The 6,410-nt window shown below is 36.2% G+C and overlaps 1 non-coding gene across 1 annotated transcript; it reads left to right on the top strand.

Moving 5' to 3' along the window:
* The first annotated feature begins 6,041 nt into the window (after positions 1 to 6,041).
* On the top strand, positions 6,042 to 6,126 carry TRNAR-UCU (transfer RNA arginine (anticodon UCU)). Its single transcript is given in 2 exon segments — positions 6,042 to 6,078; positions 6,091 to 6,126. It is a non-coding gene; the product is annotated as a tRNA-Arg (tRNA).
* The last annotated feature ends 284 nt before the right edge of the window (positions 6,127 to 6,410 follow it).

Genomic DNA, 6,410 nt, shown 5'->3' with positions numbered 1-6,410 from the left:
AAAATGCTTACACCTCTTTGGGGGATCTCAATCATTTCACTGGATTACCTACTAATAGTCAGTTGCATCACCAAGCTCCTTTAAAATAGTCCAGTCTATTAAGTGATTAGATGGCAAAATCCAAATCTAGTACATGTATTTTATTTAATTATTTAATGTATTTATTAAATCCAAAGGTAGATCATGGATTATTAAATAGTGGTAAATGTGGGAATTTTTAAACCAAATTTTGTGTCTATGGTTTGTTGTGGCTTTAATGACTTGATAAAAAGGCTCTGTGTTTTATCTAAATTGGTAATGGGTTGACCTTAATGGTATATTTTTCCAGTGTTTGGCCATAGAGATGGGAAGGGAAGAAACAGCCACAAAATGGACAAATCCAATGACTCCACCTTTTTGTCTATTCTATTCCTCTTTATCCTTCCCTACTTTAGTATAGGCATAGTAGAATTAAGGAGGAACCCAACTAAACTACTGTATTCCCCACCCAACCCAATACATTTAAAATGCCCCATTGGTCTCCACAAGAATGTGAGGAGGAAGGAAGAAAAGAAAAAATTATGAATGTGAAAAGATAAAAATAAAGAAGGTTGAGCACCTTCAAATATAATTTTTATATGAGGATATATAAATAATACATTTTGGTAATGTAAAATAAGGATTTTATTTCTTTCTCAAAATTATCACGTTTTTCTGGAAGAAAAAGATGAATACTGTGCTATTTAAAGAAATTCAAAATACAAAAAAATAAATGCTTATTGATCACTCATGTAGGTATCATCTCACTGACCAGATGACAATATAAGATTTTGCATCCCAGTAACATGAAATGAATTTGCAGGATTAATTTAATTTGAATTTAGCCAGACTATTAACCCTCCTAAATGTGCAAACACACGCGTGTGTGCATATACATACACTTAATATTAGATAGTGTGGTGCCAATGTGGGATTGGATGATTTAAAGAAAAAATACAATTAAACAGTCCATTAAAATGTTTCCTTCCTCCTCCACTTTTATTGCTTAATGAAGCAACAATTATTGTTACTATAAATTCTGGACTGTTCTGCTCTCTTCCATAAGAAGTATTGTAAGTGAATGATGGTCTGGAAGAGACAGTAGACTAAATATCTGGTTTCAATTAAAATACAAAGTTCTTTCTGTAGCCAAATGGTCACCCTGAACTTACACTTATCTCTACTGAAAAAAATGCACTGATGAAAAATTGTAAGGCCTGGTTTATGGTTGCCTGATTAGGCCAGACAGCTTAGAATCAGGGCTAGACAATTTCAGTGCCTCTTCTAGGAAATTTGGCATCTCTTCAGGCAGAATATCAGCAATTATGAGCAATTCTTTTGAAAAGATTATGAGGCTGGAGGCCATTCATGCAGATGTGTAGCTAAACGAGAGATGAAAACTTACTGACATAGGCAGGTTAGAACAGATCTAATAGAACAGACGTATTCTCCTGAAAGATTTAGCCCGTGAGCAATTTTATTACATCTGCAGCAGTGCCATCTCCTGGTCAGACAGTATTAATTTTTAAAATTAATTTATTGAATTTTTTAAAACAAGTTAAAAACAATACAAATATTTTTTAAAAAAAGAAATAGGAGAAAATAGTGAATGAAAAAAAAGTGAAAAGGGAAAGGTTTGGCTTTTTCTTTTTCTTCTCTCTCCTTCCCTATACTGACAACTAAGAGACTTAAATAAGAAATCGGAAAAATCCACTTTGACATCAATAAGCTGAAAATAAAACAAAATGCCAAAGGGATAATAAAGATTTCTGGACATTAAAAATTTTCTTTTTCATAAGCAGGAAGGGAGAGAAAAAGAGTAAGGGCAGGATCTGGAAGAGGGAGGAGACTGCCTGGAATTAAAAAGAATCTAAAGTAAAACTTCAACAAGACTTCTAAAAGATACATTTTAACTGAAACTTTGCAACTAAATAGTAACCCCAGGAAGAGAAAGTGGGAAAAAAAGAGCAAAAAAGAAACAGCTTGCGTGTATTTGGATTATTTGGTGATCTTTGGATTCTTGGATATTATATTTGAATGACTAAAATCAATCGGATGGTTGTTTAAAAATTTATACAATGGCATCACTTCTGGATGAATTTAAAATGGAACTTAAAAAGTACAAAGAAGATGCACAAGAAGGGAAGGGTTCTTTTGGCTTCGTTTTTCAATTCTTAGAAATGGAGATTTGGAACTATGAGAAACAACAAGAAACGACTGCAAAACAAGAAGACTGGGACAAAGAAGAAGCCACCTTTAATGAACAAGCAATTTTATGTGGGGAAGAAAAAGGAAAGTGGGGAAAGAGAATGGAGAATTTAAGACTTAATAAAACAACCAAAGAAAAGAAAAATAAATCGAAAAATAAGTATAATACTGGAAAGCAACAGAAAAGGAGAATACAGAAGAGAGAAATAGAGGTAGAGAGACAAGGGGGTAAAAAGGGGAGAGAGAAGAAGAGAGGGAAGAAGGAAAGGAAAAGAAGTTACAAAGGATCGGAGCAAGATATAGAGAAACAGGACCTATTTAGAGATAATGGGTGAAAATCTAACTGAAAAAGGGATTCTGTAAAGGTACATAAGATTGTATTGTTATATTAGTAATAGAAATAACTTTAGAAAATTGGAAACAACGTATGATTAAAATGAGGGATAAAATAGTGTAATTTAGTGAAATGTTTGTGAATAAAATAAGTGAAATAAAATAAATGAGAAAATTGAATTAGGAAGGAACGGGAACATTTTAATTAGTTAATGTTTTATAAAATATAAGTGAAGGGGGGGAAATAACTATGGAAAGCTTATAATTGTTCCCATAGAAGTATGATATTTAACTGAAAAGTAGTTAAAGATGTTAAGATTTTAATGAGTATTAATATTAATGATAGAATTGAATTGGAATGGAATGTTGTTTTAATTATATACATTTATATTTTTTTCTTTTTTTAAGAATACAGTGTGTATTTTGAGAATGTACCAAGCAGAATCTGAATGGAAGTTATGTATTATATTGAATGTTACAACTTTAGGGAAAAGATATAAAGGCGTCATACTCCAATCAGTAACTACAGGAGAAATTTTGTTTAATGAGAAAAGATAATAGATAATTGAAACAGGACAGACAAAAAATATAAATGCAATGATTTGAATTGAGATGAGATAATTAAAATAAAATTGAGAAAATTAAAAGAGGGGAGAAGCTATGCAGAAAATGTAAAATAGTAATAAGATATGGAATAGAATATAAAAATGAGCATGAACCTGAATTTGTGTCTGTACGAAGAAATGTAACCCGGGATTACGCTACTTTCAAAAAAGATGTTTTATTTGTATTTTTTTTCTCTTTGTGAAAACTCAAATAAAATTTACAAAAAAAAGAAAGAAAAGGGGATAGGGAAAGGAAAGGAAAGATATAAAGAAGCAATTTTTGATCTTTTTGACAGTTACACATGCATTTATATTTTACCCTTTATATATCATTTAAAAAAAAGATTATTTCCCCATACATATCATGAGACCTGGCTGAAAGGTTGACTGGTTCAGGAGCCATCTGGATAATTTGTGTTGGGATATATTTATAAGCATCCTGGCCCGAGCTGGAAGAACATCATTAGTTAACGAAGTATCCCACAAATCCACATGAAAGTTGTATCTCTGGTGTAAAACTTTTTATTTGTTTGGGTTTTTTACATTAAAGAAACTTGAAGGTTCTTTATTCAGTATGGGCCAGAGGTCTTCTTCATGTGACCTAGAGAAAATTGCATCAAGTAATTGCATGAGAATAGGAGATGCAGCTAAAGATCCCTAGCTGACTTCAACAGATTTAAATCCCCTGCTTCTCTTAGCCTTGAGCTGAGTAATTGGTCTATATAAATCTGAACTATATTGCTCTCTGGCAGTGTTTACTATTCCATAAAATGGAGATCCAAATTAAATAACATAAAAATAACATTTGCACACTTTCAACTATTATAGCAAGAAATGCAGTTTGTTAGAATGTACCTAAATACTCATAGCTGAGTATTCCAGCCAGTTTTGAAATATTTGGATAATAAGAATCAGATCCATAGTATTTTTTTGATGCAGAAATCTCATGCCTAAAATTAGTTGTGTGGATTGAAACATATGTTATTAATGCCTGAAAGAAAGGCCTAAACAGCAAATGTGACATTATGCCTATATGATAAAGAGTTCAACTGGAACACATGAAAACCACATTTAAACCAGCATCTTGTTTCCATGATGTTAACAAGTTGCCTAAGAGAAGTTTATAGGCAAGATTAAAAAATAATTGGACCTCTGATATACCAAGTATCAATCAGAGGTGGTATTCAGCAAGTTCTGACCAGTTCTGGAGAACCGGTAGTGGAAATTTTTAGTTCAGAGAACCAGAATATCCCACTTCTGACTGCCCGCCCCATCTATTCTCTGCCTCCCGGGTCCCAACTGATCGTCTGGGTCTTCTTTTGTTGCCCTACACAGGAGAACGGAGCAGGAAAGCAGGTTAGTGTGGTGGAGAGGAAATAGGATTTTGCAGTAACCTTCCCCCAGGAGTAGGGAAGGAATGGAGATGTTACAATATCCTTCCCCTGGAGTTGGGTGGGAATGAAGATTCTGTAGTATCCTTCCCCTGCCACACCCACCAAACCACACCCACAGAACCATTAATAAAAAATTTTTGAATCCCACCACTGGTATCAATTATGTCCATAATTGAGCCCAAAATTTCCGTTGCTAAGCGAGACATTTGTTAAGTGAATTTTGCTCCATTTTATAACCTTTTTTTTGTACAGTTAAGCAAATCATTGCCTTTGCTAAGTTAATAAGTGAAATTGGCTTGCCCATTGCCTTTATTCGTCAGAAGGTGGCAGAAGATGATCCCAGGAATCTGATCCCAGGAATCTCCCAGCAGCTGTAATAAATATGAGAGTTGCCAAGGTCCAGAATTTTGATCACATGACGATGGGATGCTGCAATGGTTGTATGAAAAACATTCATAAGTCATTTTTTTTCAATCCCATAGTAACTTCAAATGGTCATTAAACAAACTGTTCTAAGGGGCACAAATGACCAGGTTCAAATTATTCTATTTCAAACACATTATGTATGGGAAGAGGAAGAGGTATCTGGAAAAGGTGGTCCTGATGAGGAAGGAAAGAGAAGAGGATGACAAGAAACAAGATGGATGGACTGGGTGGACAATGGCGATGAATGCATGATGAGTGGCACTGTTGGAAGAGATGAAGGACCAGGTCAGGGATAGATCAACATGGAGAAAAATCTATCTGATCACTTGGAGTCGAAAATGACTTTTATTTATTTATTTTATTTATTTATTTATTTGATTTGCCAATTGTTTACAAGATAATAAGTATAAGCGTATACATAGTTGTGAATACATGAAATGGGTACATATAAGAAAAATAAAAGAATAAGAGAAACAATAGGACAGGGACGGTAGGCACGTTGGTGCGCTTATGCACGCCCCCTGCGCTTATGCACGCCCCCTTGATGGCAATGATCAGCTAACATTCGAAAAACGATTGGAAATTCAAAACCTTGCAACTGTCTGTAAATCTTAATTCGGTCTATTAAAGATGCTGGCTCTTTATATAGTTTTACCTCTCAATGCAACGGTGCGTGCTTATTCCAGGCTGAACTTGCACAGGATTTACACCCTCCTGTTCTTACAGGGCGCGTTCACACAACATGCTGAGCCCCGATTTGTGTGAATGCAACCTCTAAATTTCAGTCCCGCCCTCTATGGAAATAAGCCTCGCTTCTTTTAAAAGATCGCAAGCAGGTTTGGAAACGCCACTCGAATTAAAGCGGCTGAGAAATGAAAGAGCCGGACACATGAAAGAGCGGGAATAAGCAGCTTTTGCCGGAAGCGACTCGGAAATCTGTAAAGAGCCGCGCTGGCAACTCTAAAATCGGGTCTTGGAAAGATCTCTTCTGCTCCTGAACCGGGGCGAAAGTCGATCTCTGAAGTCGTATAGCAAATGTGCCAAGAATCCAACAGGTGGCTCCGTGGCGCAATGGATAGCGCATTGGACTTCTAGAGGGTGAAGACATTCAAAGGTTCCGGGTTCGAGTCCCGGCGGAGTCGGAAACCCCCATTTTATTTACCTTCCTCTTATTTTTAAAAGTGCTTCCTGGATTACCCAGAGTCAATTATTTGCCGAGTCGCCGAAAAGGGGCCGATTTTTAATTGCTTGCAAAGCGCGAACCTTCCCCCCCTCCACCCCATCCCTTTGCGAGGCCGCTCTTCTCTTTCGCTCGTCGCGCGCCCGGCTGGTGACTCGACAAGGGAGGCGGCTCGGGCCTGAGGGGCGGGGAAATGCCGGAGGGGGCGGGTCTAGGCGGGAAGGACGACCCTGATTGACGGATCGG

Source organism: Notechis scutatus, chromosome 3, assembly GCF_049901735.1.
Source record: "Notechis scutatus isolate UNSWTSFEM ecotype Mainland chromosome 3, rNotScu1.2, whole genome shotgun sequence".
NCBI classification, from domain to species: Eukaryota; Metazoa; Chordata; class Lepidosauria; order Squamata; family Elapidae; genus Notechis; species Notechis scutatus.
Note: the sequence above shows the minus strand (reverse complement) of the source record. Positions and strands in the feature narration are given on the sequence as shown.